This window comes from Tenrec ecaudatus, chromosome 4, assembly GCF_050624435.1.
Source record: "Tenrec ecaudatus isolate mTenEca1 chromosome 4, mTenEca1.hap1, whole genome shotgun sequence".
Lineage (NCBI taxonomy): Eukaryota > Metazoa > Chordata > Mammalia > Afrosoricida > Tenrecidae > Tenrec > Tenrec ecaudatus.
This window is the reverse complement of record NC_134533.1, coordinates 140,068,538-140,086,696: the sequence shown is the minus strand read 5'-3', so window position 1 is coordinate 140,086,696 and position 18,159 is coordinate 140,068,538. Positions and strand designations below refer to the sequence as shown.

At 45.6% G+C, this 18,159-nt stretch overlaps 1 protein-coding gene across 1 annotated transcript in view; it reads left to right on the top strand.

The window, feature by feature from the left end:
- Window positions 1-18,159, top strand: part of CLSTN2 (calsyntenin 2) — a 444,486-nt gene that overhangs the window by 90,936 nt on the left and 335,391 nt on the right. The gene's annotated exons all lie outside the window — the stretch shown is intronic.

The following is an 18,159-nucleotide window of genomic DNA, read 5'->3' as shown; positions in this document are numbered from 1 at the left end:
TATTTTCATTTACCTCATACGTATTTTCAATGTTTCATATGCATGAGAAAGTTGGACATTCAATAAGGAAGACTCAAGAAAAATCTCTGCATTTAATTATGGTGCTGGAGAAGAATATTAAAAGTACCATTGACTTAAAAGACAACAAATAAATCTGTCTTGAAAGGAAAACAATCAGAAGAGTCTTTAGAATTAAGGATGGTGAGACATCATCTCTCATACTTGGACTTGTTTTCAGGAGAGACCAGGCCCTGAAAAGGGATATCGTGCTTGGTAAAGCAAAAGGACAGGGGAAAAGATGGAGAACTTCAACAAGACAAATTGATACAGTGGCTGTAACAGTGGGCTCCATAGGACTGGACTGGGCAGTGTTCCTTCTGTTGTACACGTGGTCACTATGAGTTGAAACTGAGTCAACCAGGGTACCTAACAACACCCTAAAAATCCATATGTCAATGGATTTCCTGACTGCTACTTCCATGAACATTGTTTGTGGGTTCAAGTAAAATGAAATTCGTGACAACTTCAGTCTTTTCTCCACTTTTCATGATGTTGCATAGGGGTCCAACTGTGAGGAATATATATATAATATGTTTGGGTTTAACACATATCAGTAAAATTTACTTGTGTGTAATATTAATATTGTTTGGTTATTTCTGAATTCTGTTGGATCTCCTTCTTTTGGAATGAATATGAATATGTTCTCTTCCACCTGGTTGGCCAGGTAGCTATCTTCTAAATTCCTTGACATATACAAGTGAGTCCATCCAGTAAGACATTCATTCTTTGAAGCATTTCAATTGGCATTCGGTCAATTGCTAGGCTCTCTCCTTCTCATCCTCCTCCTTCTCTTTGTTTTATGTTAATGCCTTCAGTGAAACTTAGACTGCTTTATCATATACTATCTCCTGAAGTAGAAGAGTGTCTACCAATTATACATGGTATACAAGTATGCAATGATACTGTGCATTTCTTCCATCTTCTTTTGGTGTTTTCTGCAGCATTCTGTAATTTACCCATCTCAGCCACTGCTATTGAGTTAATTCATAGAAGCCCAGTAGATTCAAGTAGAACTGCTGCCCAGGCTGTAAATCTTCATGGGAACAAATCTTATGGGAACAGTCTAATCTTTTTCCGTAGTCGTAATTAGTTGGTGGCCTTGAACCACCAACCTTGTACCCATCCTACAGCACCACAGGTTTCTTTATTAGAATCCTTCATTATTTCAACTCAAGCCTTGATTTATTTCCTTCAGTTCTTTCAACTTGAGAAGGGCTGAGTATATTCTTACCTTTCAGTTTAATAACCTCAGTCTTTGCACATTTCATTCTAATACTTTGCCCGCCTCAGCTTCCCTTTGAAGTCTTTTATTCCCTTTTATGTCTTTTCATGCCCGCTGTGTTGTGCTCAAGATCTCATTTCAGAGTCTCTTCTGACTTCTATTTCGACTTTTTCCTTACTTTCCTCTCCTTTTGATTTCCTGTCCTTTGCTTTCTTCACATAGTATATATTTGATGTCAATCACAACTTGGCTGATCTTGACCATTAGTGCTCAACTTGGCTGATCTTGACCATTAGTACATCAAATCTATCCTTCAGATGGTCTTTAAATTCAGGTGGACCATACTTAAGGTCATATTTTGCCTCTCATGGACTTTAAAATTTGTTCTTCAGTTTCAGCATTAACTTTCATAAGAGCAATTGATGGTCTGTTTTGTTGTACGCTCCTGAACATTTATGCTGACTGATGATACTGAACTTCTTTGTCAGCATTTCCCACGGATGTTGTTGATTTGATTCCTGTGTATTCCATCTGGCAAAATTCAGCCAGTGATGTCGTTGGAAAAAGGGACTTGCAGTGAGGAAGCTGGACTTTCTAGTGTTATTATGCAGTCTCTGGTGCCATTTCTGTCACCACGGTCATGCTTCTCAACTGTGTTCCTGTGTGTTTCCAACCTTTCCATTATAATCACCAGTCGTTATCAGTGTCATCTTGACTACATGTTTCATCAGTTTCACACTGTAGACATTGGTAAAATGAATCTTCAATTTCCTCATCTTTGCCATTAGGCATTGGTGCATAAATCTGAATAGTAGTTTGTTGATTTGTCTTCCTTGTAGGTGTATTAATTCTATCCTATCACTGATAGCATTATGCGTCAGTATATATCTTGAAATGTCCCCTTCAACCATGACAATATGTCATTCCATGCTGATTCGAACTTGATACTTAGCCAGATGACCTCCCTATAGACCTGACCTGAATTGGTTCTGTGTGCAAGTATCTCTTACTTGTTCCATGACAGAAATTTGTTCCCTAGTTTTTGGAATGCTGATGAGGGTATTTCCTTTCTTATTCATAGGTGGGGGTATTCTAAAATGGATATGGTAATGATTGAACAATTCTCCTTGATATGGTTGAACGATTGAAATATTGAAGTATATGCTATGTAAATTATGTGCCAATAAAACTTAAAAAAAAGAGTCAATCCTTTCAGTTTGTCATTTCTGGCACAGCATATCCTAATATTTCTGAGTCAAAATGGCCTATCCCTCTATTCATGGCCATATCCCTCCATCCAGGGCCATATCCCTCCATCCAGGGCCATATCCCTCCATCCATGGCCATATCCCTTCATCCAGGGCCATATCCCTCCATCCAGGGCCATATCCCTCCATCCATGGCCATATCCCTCCATCCATGGCCATATCCCTCCATCCCGGCCTAACAGTGCCTAGGATATCAATCTTTATGCAACCCATTTCATTTTGATGACTGCCAATTTTCTGGATTCATATTTTGTACATTATACATTCTGATGATTAATGACTATTATCAGCTATTTATTCTCACTTTGAGTTAAACCCCACAAGCAAATGAAGGCTCCAGACATGTGGGTCCATCCATGACATTAAACTCAGCTCTACTTTGAGGAGGCAGCTTTTTACCAGTCATATTTTTAATGCCTTCCAATGGAGGGTCATGTCTTCGGGCACTATTACCATAGAGTATTCATAAGACTTTTAATTACCTTTTCATAAATGGATCAGCTCTTTCTTCTTCCTACTCTTAGGCGAGTGGCTCTGCTGAAACCTATCCACCATGGGCAACCCTGCTGATGTTTGAGAGATGGATGGTATCTGCTATTACACTCACTTGGATCAGCAGTTCTCAACCTGTGGGTTGTGACCCTTTTGGGTTTGAAATATCCTTTTACAGGGGTAACCCAATTCATAACAGTAGCAAAGTTACAGTTGTGAAGTAGCAATGAAAAGAAATTGTAGGGTTGGGGGTCACCACAGCATGAGAAACTATATTAAAGGGTCACAGCATTAGGGAGGTTGAGAACCACTGCTGTAGATGGTCCTAATGCCCTTGGGGAGTGGTATCGCCCACTTTGGGAAACACTTATTTGTAAAATAATTATTGTAAAAATAATAATTTCATAGGACTTATGAAAAACCTGCTGAAAGGGGAGAAATAGTAGCTGCAAACAAATTAGAAAATGATTATTGTTTGTGTAAAAATACAATAACGAGGAAAGATATTTGGATATAAAGTGGAAACCCAGGATAGTTACCTGAGGTGCATTGCCCTTGGGTAACGAAGAAAACCTTGTATCCAGAGGACACGCATTACTTGGTGAAACGATGGAATTTACTAGGGAGCATGTATGTCAGATGGTAGGTGGTATCTTCTTGTACCTAGAATTCACCATTGTTTGGTTATTTATAAAAACGATTATTAAAACATCTGTAATTTTGTGGGAGAGCAAGTACTGTCCAGTGTGTGTGTGTGTGTGTGTGTGTGTGTGTGTGTGTGTGCTGTGTAAGTACATCTGTTTCTGTTATGAGGTCACATTCTTTGCAAAAAAAATTAGTTTTCTATCTACGCTATCAAACACCTTCGTGTGTTATTAAAAATTTCTTGAAACTGTATCTTTAAATATAGCTGCCAACTGTCTGACATAAAGGAATGCTGTAATTTAATTTGAACTTCCGTGCTGCTTGGCAGACAGGCTTTCCCATGCCTTTGTTGATATCAGTATTAAAAACGGTATAGTGACGATCACTTTCGTGCTGAAATATCAGCCTCCGTTTCAGATTCTCCAGATGAAATCCCCATGGAAAACTGCTGGGCCAGAGGATGTAAACGTTGGAAAGGTGTTGCACATCTGTCCTTCCCAGTGTGTTTCCCACTTCCCCACTCGCATGCTGCGCTCCCTTCCCTAAGAGCCCCACATGGAATACCGTCGCCTTTGCTTTTTCCCTGGTGTGGTAGCAACATCACCCCATCTTTGTTTTAATTTGCTGTTCTTTGATTATTGATTGAGCACTTTCCCCAGTGCATAATAGCATTAAATTTTTTCCTCTTTTGAAAATTCTCTATTCATAGCTTCCTTTTGTTGCGCCAAGCTCTCTTTGGAAAAGTTATTTAAACAGACTTTGAGATTAAGAAAGAAGGCCCTTTGTGAAAACTTCCATCTACTAATTTACTAATTCCAGATGGGCATTGACTTCCTCATAGACATATGTACCTGAAATTACTTTAATACTTTGTGCTTCGGGCAGATACTTATACATGGGCATTTTATGTAACAGCTAATCCATGGCCCGGCTTGGGCAGGCATTTTTCCTCCATCTGGTCATAAGATAATGGATGCGGTGCTTACCGATTCATTTGTCTCTTCTTTGCTCCTCTCTGGCCCTCTTTAGTCAACCCCTTGGAAAAGCAATACGTACATCCACGTGAGAATGAAAAGTCACGTTTCCGATGGGACTGTCGCTTCCTGCTTTCTGCTGTGAGATGCATTCTGTCCAGAGCTAACTGGAGGATGAGTTTTCTACTTAAATGCCACCAATTACTCTATACTCACCCTACCCCCTCCTTTAACACCCTTTGTGGAAATCTCCATCTTAATCACTGTGAAGTTTGTTCTGAGGAGGGCAGGACCACGTGGGGTTTAAGAGTATGTGGGAACGCTCCCTCATCTGGACCCCATGAAACTCTGATGGAGGGGCTGCTTACTTACGAAGGGTCTCCTGGGCCAATATCCTCCTATTCAGAACCTGTTTGCACTACCTACTTTCTCACTGAGGAAACCATGATATGCAACATTATGGTGCTTTATGTGGAGGGGACCTGAAGCCAAATGGACGCAGCCCGGGCAGCACGTGATAGGCTTCTGAGATGGTCTCTAGGCCAAGCTAGTGATGCTCACCCTTGGGCCAGGCCCTTGTAGAGCTTCATCTTGGCCTTCATGCTTTTAACTACCGAAATGTTCCTAGACCTTGCTCTCCAAGTGACCGTTGATATTACGGGTCATTCCAGTGTCAGTTACATAGCCAGATTAATTAGTCCTACACATTTTAAAGTCGCTATATTCCACCCAATTGACCTGTTTGGCCTCAGAAAGTCCCTAATCTCTCACAAATTTTTGATTCTTGATTTATAAAGTGGAGATTGTTAAAAAAAAGCTTTTCAGAATCATTTTGTATGTGCATGCTCTGTTTCCATTCATGTTCACATGCTGCTGGGAATGATGCAGTAGAGCATGGAAAGAACATGTAATGGAGGGTGGAGAAGGTCTCCTTGCTGAAGTGAAAATAAGTGGGGACCAGGCTCAGAGTATGAGTGGTGAGGCTGGCCTTTGATTTGGGTAAAAAACCCATCTTCCCTGTCCCAGTGAGCATGGCTGTGGGGCATTCCCCGGCACTCAGCTGCTCAGCACAGGGGTGGGTTTGGGGCTAACAGGATAAAAGAGAGAAAGGGGTATACGAGAGTTAAGATGGGGGACAGACAACAGAACAGGGGGTGAAGGGAGATGTCGGACAGGGCAAGATATGACAAAATAATCATTTATAAATTATCAAGGGCTCATGAGGGAGGGGGAAGCAGGGAGGGAGGGGGAAAAAGAGGACCTGATGCCAAGGGCATAAGTGGAGAGCAAATGCTTTGAAAATGATGAGGGCAATGAATGTACAGATGTGCTTTGCACAATTGATGTATGTATGGACTGTGATAAGAGTTGTATGAGCCCCTAATGAAACATTTTTTAAAAAGAGAGAGTTAAGACTATTGGAAAGTAATGTAGTTTGCGACAGATTTTTAAATCTGGTTAAAAGTAAAGATATAGTGTCGGTGATCAAATATTTAAAAGTGGCAAGGTAGAAGGATTGGGCGCTGCTGGGCTCACCGAAAGCCAAGGCGGTGCCGGAGCGAATGTGGCGGGAAGGAAGTGCACAGTGCTCAGACCGACGGGGAAGTAAGGTCTGCAAAGGAAAAGAAAAATCGGTGGCGTGGAGGACAGGGCAAGCTAGCAGGAGGTAAGCTAAGCTCTTTCACTTGCTGAAGAGACAAAGGATCATCTGAAATGTAAACCCGACGGAATCCACAATAAAAAGTCAACAACAACAACAACAACAACAACAACATGGATGGGGCCTGGAGCTGAGTGAAGGAATCAGTAAAAGAAGGGATCATGATGGAGAATAGATCCTCCGGAAGAATATTGTTATCTCCATTAGTGGGGGCAGTGAGGAATGTGGCAAGAAGTACAGTAATTTAGGAACCTCGGCTTTGAAGGTAGCTATTTTAGGCCCTTGGATAACAACTACAATAAGGATAATGAGTGATATACTTACGAGTTGCAATCAAGTGCACCCTGGCTCCTGACAACGCCACGTGTTGGAGAACGTATTTAATGGGGTTTTCAATGGTTGTTTTTATTTTGAAGTTAATCACCAGGCCTTTATTCAAAAGCTCATCTGGATGGATTCAATTTGCTGAGTTTTTGGGTAGAAGTCAAGCACCGGAACCAAGTCTACCATCAAGGGACTTCTGGTCATGTAGATAGATGATATGGACTCAGATGGAGCCAAGACTTTTTAAGAAGGAAGAGAGGGAGACCAGAAGATATTACACACACACACACACACACATTGATTGCATGAGAAGTGGTGTCCTCAGGGGACAGCCTGGCTCACTCAGAGGTGAAGATGAAGGGACCTTTGAGAGGTGGAGCGGAGAATGTAGGGCATTCTTCCCTGAGTAGTAGACACAACAGTGGAAAGACTCGGGAAGATAGGGAATTTGTTCAAGATAGGGAATGTATGAAGCCATGGTGTAGGAACCACTGAGGGAGCCCTGTTGGCATAGTGGTTAAGTGGTGGATTGTGTTCTGCAAGGTCAGCAGTTCAAAACCACCAAGCACTCTACTGGAGAAAGATGAGGCTTTCTACTCCCATAAACAATGACAGTCTCAGAAACCCACAGGGTCAGTTCTACTCTGTCCCATAGGCTCGCCATGAATTGGAATCAAGTGTACAGCTGTGAGTTTGAGTGTGTGGTAAGAGATACCCGCAAAGGCTTGTCATTGAATAAATGGAGCTTTGCATACTAGTGGAAATGGTTCTGTTTGGTTATGGGGACTGTATTAGTCTGGGTACTTTAGAGAAACGAATCCACAGAAACTCATGTATAAGAGAGAGTTTTATGTAAAGGTTAAGTGCATGTCAAGAAAACATCCCAACCCAGTGCTGCCCAAGCCCACAAGTTCAACATTAATTCATTAACACATATGTCTGACACCAATCCACAAAATCCTCCTCCATCTCACAAAGCACACACTATGACGCCGGCTGCAGGAGGAAAGCTTAATCAGTGAATATGAAAGCATCTCAGCGTTAGCAGTGGTCTCCACGAATGCTCCAGCACCCAGGCCTGCACTGGGGTAGATCCATGTGGCTTCTCCTTGGGGATGTCTGGCAGGAAGTGAGCCTTGCCAGCTGAAGCAGGAACTGGCAAAAGCAGCTGCACCCTGGTCTGACCATCAGTAAGGAAGAGACCTCAAGCTATCTTATATTCCTTCCCCTTCTTTGCTAAACGAGTCCTGGTGGCCGAGTGCTTTGGGCACTAGACAGCTTACCAAAGGTGCGCCTATTCCAACCCACCAACGCTCCTCAAGGCAAAGAGACAGCCCTCTGCTTCTGTGGACATCTACAGCAGCCTCTGGACCATCCTGCCTTGTCCCACAGGGGTGCTGTGTGAGACTCCACCTGGTGGCAATGAGTTCCATTTGGTTTGGATTTCTCTTTGCTGACTGCAGGTGAACACTCCGATGACTTAGAATAACTGGCTCAATCTAATTAAATAGTCTGCCATATAGAGATGATCATCTATAATTATGAGGAGGAAAAAGAACTCAGAAAGAGAGATGAAGGTGAAATTTGATCATTTGAAGAGGTTAGAGGCGGTGACCCTCCAGGCACACATCACAAATGTCACCCTACGCACTCTCCTTCGGCATCACTTAGGCATAGTGACAATGAGAGTCCTCTTGCTTTGTCCTTTACTGACCTGCCAGTAAGAGCTACTTTCTGGCCTGGTGGTTCATCCACTCATGAGTGCACAGTAGAGAAACTAGTGTGAGGCCAACTCAGTAGTTTTAATTTCTTTCTTTTAGGGCAGTTAAAAGAGAGAGAGACTGTTTGTTTGTTTGTTTTTTAAATCATTTTATTGGGGGCTGGTACAACTCTTATCACAATGCATCCATCCATCCATTGTGTCAAGCACATTTGTATATTTGTTGCCATCATCATTCTCAAAACATTTTCTGTCTACTTGAGCCCTTGGTATCAGCTCCTCATTTCCCCCCCTCCCTCCCCACCCCACTCCCTCACGAACCCTTGATAATTTATAAATTAGTAGTATTTTGTCATGTCTTACACTGTCCAACATCTCCCTTCATCTATTTTCTGTTGTCCATCCCCCAAAGAGAGGGTTATATGTAGCTCTTATTGATTCCCCCTTTCTATCCCACCTTACCCCCACCCTCCTGGTATCGCCACTCTAACCACTGGTCCTGAAGGGATCATCTGTCCTGGATTCCCTGTGTTTCTAGTTCCTATCTGGACCAGATAGGAACTAGCCAGATTTGTAAGGTAGAATTGGGATCGTGATAGTAGGTGGGGGAGGAAGCATTAAAGAAATAGAGGAAAGTTGTATGTTTCATCGTTGCTACACTGCACCCTGACTGGCTCTTCTCTTCCTCGTGACCCTTCTGTAAGGGGATGTCCAATTTTCTACAGATGGGCTTTGGGTCTCTACAATCCTCCTCATTCACAATGATATGATTTTTTTTGTTCTTTGATGCCTGATACTTGATCCCATCAACACCTCGTGATGACACAGGCTGGTATGCTTCTTCTACACGGGCTTTGTTGCTTCTCAGCTAGATGGCTGCTTGTTTATCTTTAATCCTTTAAGACCCCAGATGCTATATCTTTTGATAGCTGGGCACCAACAGCTTTCTTCATATTTGCTTATGCACTCGCTTTGTCTTCAGCAATTGTGTCGGGAAGGTGACCATCATGGAATGCCTGTTTAATAGAACAAAGTGTTCTTGCATTGAGGGAGGACTTGAGTGGAGGACCAATGTCCATCTGCTACCTTAATATTAAACCTATAAATATATGCACATAAGTCTATTTCCCCATCATATATAAATATTTTACATATGTATATTTCTCTATTTACTTTTGCTTTCCTCTTGTTCCACTATCATGCTCAGCCTTCATTTGAGTTTCAGTAATTCCTCTGGGTTACATTGCCCTTGATCAAGCCCTACCAGGCCTCTTAACACCCTCCTCGCCACCGATTTTGGATTACTTGTTGTTGCCTTGTCCCTTGGTTTGTTCTTACCACTTCCTTTCCCCCCACTTCCCCCTTTCCCATGTCCCCCAGAACCATAGGTCCAATTGTTTTATCCTCCAGATTGTTTATCCCACTTATCTTATCTAGAGAGACCTGCAGAGATAATAATATGCACAAAACAAGACAGAGCAAAACAAAGCAACAAAAGAAAACAAAACAACCACAACAAAAAAAACAAGGACAAAAGAAAAGGCTGTAAATAGTTCAAAGTCTGCTTGTTGACCTTTAGGAGTGTTTCCTGGATGAGTCTGATGGAGTGCCAAGCCCTGGCCCCAAAGTCTATTTTTGGTACTCCCTCAGGATTTCCTTGCTCTGCTCCCCTTGCTGTTCTGTTGAACACCTTTAGTGTTTTGCCTTGGTGTGGTGGAATTCCCACACTGTGTCTGCAGTGTTGTCCCCATAGGGCTATGTGTCAGTGAGGGATGTCGTGTCTCATAGTGGGGCCATGTGGTCTCTGTGCATTGGCTGCTCTGAGCAGGGATATCGTCCTCATGGCTTGGTGGGCCAGGATGTGCTCTACTATCTATTCCTCCTCCTTTATCTGCTCCTGTGTGCTCTGATCAGACACATCCTTCTCCCTAAGCTCTAGCTTCAGTGCTGTCCTCGAAAGTAAATTCTTCTGGGGGAAAATGGGACTGTCCACATAGTTGGGATTGGGGCCAGCCCCTCAGATCTCTCTACTGCTTCCCTGCTTCATGCTGGTATGTTACAGTCACATCTCAGAGCACCGGGTTGAAGTCTGGTCCCTTTTTCCCTGTGGAGATATAACCAATACCCTCCCCTTGGGTGGGTTAGTGCCCTGTTTCCCCAATACCCATTTCTTTTTTTTCCTCCCCCTGCCCCTCCTTTTTAGTTGGCTACCATATGTTTCCCTGGATTTTGTCTGGCCCCTGCCATACCACCTGGACCTCACCTCAGGAATGTTTGTATCCAGTAGCTTTTTACCTATGCCCCTTTTGCATATACATATATATATATATATATATATATTTAAAGCTTACCTTCACAGACTCGTGACAAAAGATGGTTCTTATGAAACAATGGCTACTGATAGACCAAGCATGCTTCCACACACATTCTTGGGAACTTTCTCTGAGTCGGACTAGATTCTGGAATTGTTAAAGTGGCTTAGGAAAATCCTTGCTCTCTAAGAGCTCATAATGCTTTATGTCTATCCCCTGGCGGTTAGAGTGTTGAGTGTGTGCTGGGCACTGGGGCAGCGCACTATGCACTTAAACCCATTGATCTTGCACAATGACCCTGTGAGGAGGGACTATGGCTATGCTCATTTTAGAGAGGCCGGATAACTTACCTGAGCTCACTCAGCACGTGGAAGAGCCAGAAATGACCCACACAGTAGTGCTCTAGACTCAGAGACTTTCAACTATACATCTGTACTGCATTGCCTGTCTGTGGAGAGAGATTCATAAACAGTCCCAGGCTGGGCATGCTCTGTGCTGGACATCAGTACAGGGCTGTGGTGCCCTGCAGGCACCTTCCACACCTACCTCCACCGCAACCGTCACTGACTGGCTCATGGTGACCCAGGCTGTAAAAGGTCAGTGCTCCATAAAGTTGTTCAGTGGCTGATTTTTTGGAAATAGATCGCCAGGCCTTTCTTCGGAGGCACTGTTGTTGTGGACTTAAAATTCCAATCTTTGGATTAGCAGCCAAGGGCTTACATATTTGCAGTATGCAGGGACTCCTGTTTCACCTGCGGACACTTAGAAACCAGTAGTACTGAGAAGGTATGCAACCCCCCATGGACGGAGCTACAGAACAGACTTTCTGCAGGGCTGCACAGGCTCCCTGGGGTCCGTGTTGCAAGCCACAGTGAGGGAGGGACCATCAGTGGCCCCATGAAGTCAGCCTTTAAGTTTTTACTTTTAAAAAAGAACAAAAAAAATCCGTCTTGCTGGCCTGTGCCTACTGAGTGTGATCAAGTGCAGTTTCAGTGCCCTTTTCATCAGCAGTGACTTTTAAAGGTGGTTCTCTTACTGCTGATATGAAATAAAAACCGGGTCTGTCTGGAGGAAGAGAAATAAACCCATGAATGTGTTCTCTTAGTTGAGGACTTGATCAGCCCTTCATCATGTGCCCTCCCCCTCTGTCCCCTGAACTCCTGTCTGTTAGTGTGGAAGCCAGTGAGAAGGCCCGACGTCAAAGGAGGCCAAGGGAGATTCGGCAGATGGGGGCACTTGTGCCCGTCTGAGTCTACCTCCCGCCCGCCGGCCCGCCACGGCAGTGTGCTCAGATGCCCTTGTGACGCGGCAAAGTTCGGTCCCAGCGTTCTTGAAACCCTCGCTCAGTCAGCATAGCCGGTGCAGAGACCAGCCAGCTGCGGACAGAGACACAGCTGTTCCAACACACGTTACAGCCCCAGTGCCCGAGAGGGGCGTGCCATTAGCCTGCTGCCTGAACTCTGCGGCAGGGGCTCACGTCCCCTTGCCCTTGGGTCCTCTGCTTGCCAGCAGGCACAGCAGAAGCTGCCGTTTCTCTGAGTGGAAGCCCCTCCATTCCTAGTCTTACAGGTGAATGAAACCAGTAAGAGTATAAGTGGGCAAAAAAGAAATATAAAGGAAACCATTGAGATTCCACAGGCACAGTGAGCAGCAGCAGATTTGCAAGAAGTGCCAGCTGCATGTTATCAGAGGGTTGTCTGGGAGATTTTATACAGCAAAGATGTTGCTGTTTTCCTTAGCTGTCATCTTTTCGCCCTCCACTCAGCGTGGCCCCAAGCACAAAGACTGCGGTTCACAGGGCTTTCATTGGCTGGGTTTGGAAGTAAATCACCAGACCTTTCATCCTGGTCTTTCTTAGTGTGGAAGCTCCAGTCAAGCCTATTGCTCCCCTTCTCACTGCCAGCAAATCCACGCCAACTCATAGCAAGCCCCTTGTGGGTTTCCAGACTGTAAATGTTTACTGGAATAGAAGCCCAGTGGAGCAGCTGTGGGCAGCGAACTGCCAGCCATGGGGTAGCAGCCCAACAAGGACCCAGGACACCCCCAGGGCTCCCACATCATTGCACCACACCGCCTCCACTAGCAGATGGGTGCTGGATGCACATGAGTCGCGTTGGCCAAAGGCACACCTCAGTTTCATGCATGGGACATGAGAATTCTACCAGTGAACCCCCAATGTCCTCAAACCCAAGACAGCATCGTCCACGCTTTCTTTATGTGAAGCTTAAGGACTGCCTTTCTTCGTGGTTGTATTTGCGCAGGCTTGCAGTAGAACAGTTCCCAGCTCTCGGCCGTCAGAGCGTGATTGGAAGATACAGCCATTGGTGATCTGTTGACCTATCTGTTGGCAAAGCTCATCTTCAGTATGAAGTAGGGCTGTCTGCATTGAGTAAAGACGGAAGACATGAAAGCACGTCTTGGTTTTCATTCGATTTGTTCGGGGTTCATTCATCTTATTAATGCCAGGCCTTAAAGTTCAGGTAAATGTGTGTTCGGCTAATGCATTCCCCAGATATGATCTCGACGGTGCAGCAAATGACCAATCCTTCATGGTAACTTTCGAGAGAGACTCAATCCAGAGATCTACTCGCTGCCTACCTGGCCCTGAGTGCAAGGCAGGGCTTTATCTTCGGCTGTATGATGAGCTATATGAACAGAGCGTTGGCATTTCATGTGCCAACGTGGATGCTCAGTCATTGTCTGAAACATTTCCTTGGAAAGAATCCCGAGGCTAAAATGGCTCTGTAGGGAACATTATCATGATCTATTATCAATGTCTGCCATGAGCGCAGGTGGGGAGAATTGGAATACGTGAGACCCATGTTTTCATTTCCTGGTCTAGAGCTGCAAGATTTTCAAAGCCGCTAAACCTGGAACTCCCTAGGAAGAGGGGGACTAGACCATGTTTCCTTAACCCATCGAGTCAGGGGCTTTAGGTCTTTTGGAAAGAAGTATGATGAGGAGAACATAGTCTAAGGAGAAAATATCATAAATGAGATTTTGGAGCAAGCTCCAATCTCTATTGCTACCCCGAGATCTCTCTGATGTAGCATACTCCTGGCCCAACAATCTCGGTCTACATCTCCTAGCCCTAATCTGCTACATTCAATGCCAGAGCTAGGACGCATCCTCCTGCTACTTTGCTCAGGGTCCCCCATTGGCATCTGCAGGGTCCTTCGGCTGAGTTCACAGATTTCTGGCTATGCTACACGTGTGAAACATTGCCCCTTTCTCTTCCTTCCCACCGTCCAGCACCTCATTTATCCTGGGAGACATCTTTGCGGCCCCTACTCCTGATATTCCGGGAGCTAAGGCCTTCTGCCCCAGGCTGACCCTTGGAAAAATAGTGCTAAGCCATCCCAAGCTTTGCATTGATCAAGAAGTTGACATTCTGGACCCAGTTCTGTGTGAACTATGCAGCCTGCTCACTCTGACTCCAGCTAAGGGGTGGGCAGTGGGTGTGGTAGATAAAGCAGCCAGCCTGGGATTCAAGACGAGCCTGGCTTCTGATCCAGCCCTTCGTGGATGTTCCTTGCCTCCCCCACCTGCTTCCATAGCCAAGCATAAGAATGTCATCCAAGGAATAGCTTGCCATGCACTGTGATGCACGGCGACCCATGTGTGTCACCGTGGAAATGTGCTCCAGAGTTTTTGAAAGTAAATCACCATGCCTTTCTTCCAACATGCCTCTCAACTCACTGCTATCAAGTCACTTCCAATGCATAGCAACTCTTATGAGCTGCCAGGTCAGCTGCTCGAAACCATTAGTCACTCTTCAGGAGGAAGATGAGACTTTCTACTCCCATAAAGACTGATTGTCTTAGAAACACACAGGGGCGGTCCCACTCTGTCCTACAGGATTTTTATCAAATGCCTCTGGGTGGATCAAACGTGACCACCTTTCAGTTAGTAGTGGAGCATTTAATTGTTGGCACTTCATTAGCTGTTCAACTTCTTCCTGGTAGCAAGTGTCTCAGCAATGAGAAGATCCAGCAAGGAGGGACGTGACACAGTGGGCGAGGAGGAAGAGAGCACCAGGCCTGTGTACTGGACGGGGTTCTGTATGTGCACGCATGTGGTCATCATTGCTCCCTTTGAGCAGCCTTTACTCTGACCAGACAGACCCCGTGTCGGGCCCTGGAAACAAAGAGGATGCAGAAGGTCAGGAAGTTCTCGAACAGAAACTTGGATAAGAGGGAAAAAATCATGCTTTACAGTGTTGTGGGGACTCTGGTGAACAAGGGAGCAGACAGGCAGGAGCAGACAGGCAGGACCAGTTGCTGCAAGCCCCCATGGCCCACTTTGGGGTACATCAGGAAACCCAGTTTCTTCTGGACAGACACCACCAATGGGCCATATGTTTGCACAATAACAGCAAGCAGAAGCATCACTGTGCAAAGTCAGAAAAGATATCTCGTGCGCTGGCCGACTCAGTGTCCAGCCATGCTGTTGAACTGGTCAGTGAGCAGAGGGAGAGCCAGACATCTGGAGTGCAGTGCTTTGCACCTGTGGCAACAGGCTGAAGCATGGCAGGGCCTGCCCTGGCTCTAATGCCTCATCACCTTAAGCCATCTGCTTGCCTCCTCTGAGTCTCATTTTCTGTATGCACAGGGTGGGGCTCATAATGCGCACTGACCTGGATTGTGGTGATCAGTAATCAAAGGAACTGATGTATGTAGCCAGAGTCTGTCCAGAAGCCAAATGTTGCTTTTCAACAAAGGCTTATTGATTGATGAACTGAGTAGTTGCTATTGCTGCTGTTGATATGCCCGATGAGTCTGTTCCGACTCATAGCAACCTTTTATACCTCAGAACGAAACAGCCCCGGTCCTCCGCCATCCTCACAGTTGTCCTCCACTCGAGCCCATTGTTGCAGGCACTGTGTCCTTCCACTTGCCATCCTTGATCTTCATCAGCAAATGCTTCAAGTCCTCCTCACTTAACAGGCATATCGCTTGGTTGTGTCATCTGCATATCAGGTTGTTAATAAGCCTTCCTTTCATCCTGATAACTGCATGCTTCTTCATGTAATCTAGTTTATAGAATGGTTTGCTCAGTATGCAGATTGGCTAAGTAGTGAATAAATACAACCGTGACAAACACCATTTCTGACTTTAAACCACGCACTACTCCCTTGTTCTGTCGACACAACTGCCTCTGCGTCCATGTCCAGTTCCCGCGGGAGCACAATGAGGTGTTCTGAGTTCTCCTTCATCTTGTCCATAGCTTGTTGTGATCCCCACGGTGGAATGCCTTTGCCAAGCCGGCACCCTTCTGGTATTCTTGGCTTCAGCCAAGATCCACCTGACCTCGGTAGGCTGTCCCTCGTTCCTTGTCCTCCTCTGAGTCCAGCCTGGTCTTCTACGGCTCCCTGACAACGCACTGCAATATCTGACTTACACGGGATATTAATGATACTGGTGTACAATTTGCGTTTCCTGTTGGGTCACCTTTCTTTGAAGGAATGGTGACACATATGGACCTCTTCTGGTCAGCTGACCATGTCGCTGTCTCCCATACTTCCTGCATAGACAAGGGTGGGTTTCCAGGGCTCATGGGCCGGAGAAGGCCTATGTGGAGAGTGGACTGACCTGGGTCCCACAGCTGCTTCTCTCCTTGGTCCTCCCTTGCTCACTCACGCACTCACACTCATACACACTTATTTTCCAGCATCATCCCTGATGATTCCCAGTCCTCACCCCTCTTTGCTAACAGCCAGACCCCCCTATCTGTGTGATTTCCATTTCATTCAGAAGCAGGTTTCCCAGGGAACGTAGAATTAGAAACCACAGCGTAAACCTGACTGAGTCCTTTAGGCCACGCCTTGCTGAGTTTCCTGCCGGAAGGATATATATTTTTAAGAGGACATAGAAAATAAACAGTCGTGAAGTGTTTGTCCCCAATAGCTTTATTGGAAAGCATTATTGGGCCAAATGAACCGAGCTGAGCATTTGCATTAATTAAATTGACCATAAACCCAGCTTAATGTTTCATTTCACCTTTCTCCTGGCAGGATGGTGCCTGAGTGCTATGGAACTCAGATACATACCCGCTGGCAGGGATGGCTGAAAGATCAGCAACGATCAATGTTTGTAATCAAAGAAGATTAAACTTGGTATTAATTAACGGAAATCCAGCGATCAACCCTGATGTGGGCCAGGAGAGCCCAGGCCTGTGGTACAGTCGTCACCGGGCTGTGCTGGCTATAACTGAGCAGTGGCCCCTTCTGGAAGAAGTAACACTTCCATCATTGCTGACATTCACCTTTTTGTGAGTGGCTCCAAGTTCTTTTCCTGACTCGGGGACAAGTCCAGTGTGTGAGGAAACTAAAACCATGTTAAAGGCAGCTCCTCCTGGCATGCCCAGAGGGCTTCTGCTCCCAGAGAAGTTTGCAAAGCCTTGTGAATCCACAGACTTCCAGTTAGAGGCCCTGGTCCCGGAGGTGGCAAGTGAAGGGGATTTGCTTCCTTGCCAGCCCATTGTGTTACGTAGGCGTCTCAAAACGGCTGGGTCAAAATGACCGGAGCTTCCCTCTCACTCTGAAAGCACATGCATTATCTCTTTCCTGGCTGCTCATAGCAGAATATTGGAACTTGAGGTCAGAATGGCCTAAGGCCCAAAGGGAGGTCTTGCTTCTTCCTCCATAGCATCCCTCCTTGGGCACAGGGGGCACAGAGATGAAGAAGTTTGGGAAGTTCTAGAGCAGAAGCTTGGATATGGAAATGATGTGTGCTTTATAGTGTTGTGGGTGCTGTGATAGAGCAGGCAGGACCAATCGCTGCAAACCCCACTATGTGACTTTGGGGCACATCAGGAAATTTTCTTTTCTGAGAAGATATCACCAAAGGACCATCTGCTGGAGTAACAGCAGCAAGCAGAGGCATCGCTGTGCAAGGTCAGCCGAGTCCTGGCTCACTCGGTGTCTGGCCATCATGAGCTGTGGGAGGGTCCAAGCATCTAGGACATAGTGCACCAGTGGCAAGAGGCTGAAGCATATTCCCTTGGCCCTAATGCTGTGTAACCTTAAGCAACCCACTTGATCCCTCTGATTCTCATTTTGTGTCTGAAAGTGCTAATGTGCTCTTCTTCCGATTGTGGTGAGCAGCCATCCAATGAGATGCTGTATGTGGTGGCGCTCGGGGCCTTGGTCTTCTTTTGACCTCTCATCCCAGCTCTGAGATAATTCAGCCCAGCAACAAAGTAATCATTTAAAAGGAATTACTCCCTAACATACTGTGCCAGCTAATTCTTTGCAGCATCTCTGGGTGATTTCCTTCCTGGGGAGCAGTGTCATCACTTTGCACTGCCTCACCAACCAGCTGATGGCTCGGTACATCATTGGCCCAATCGAATGGCGTTAGAGCACCGGTGCCTTCTGTGAGCATTTGTCCCCCAGCTCTTGGAGGTCACCTCTGCTCACTGGGGGCCCTGTTCTCACGGGAAGGCACACGCTTGAATACCAACAAATGTCCGGTAGGAGAG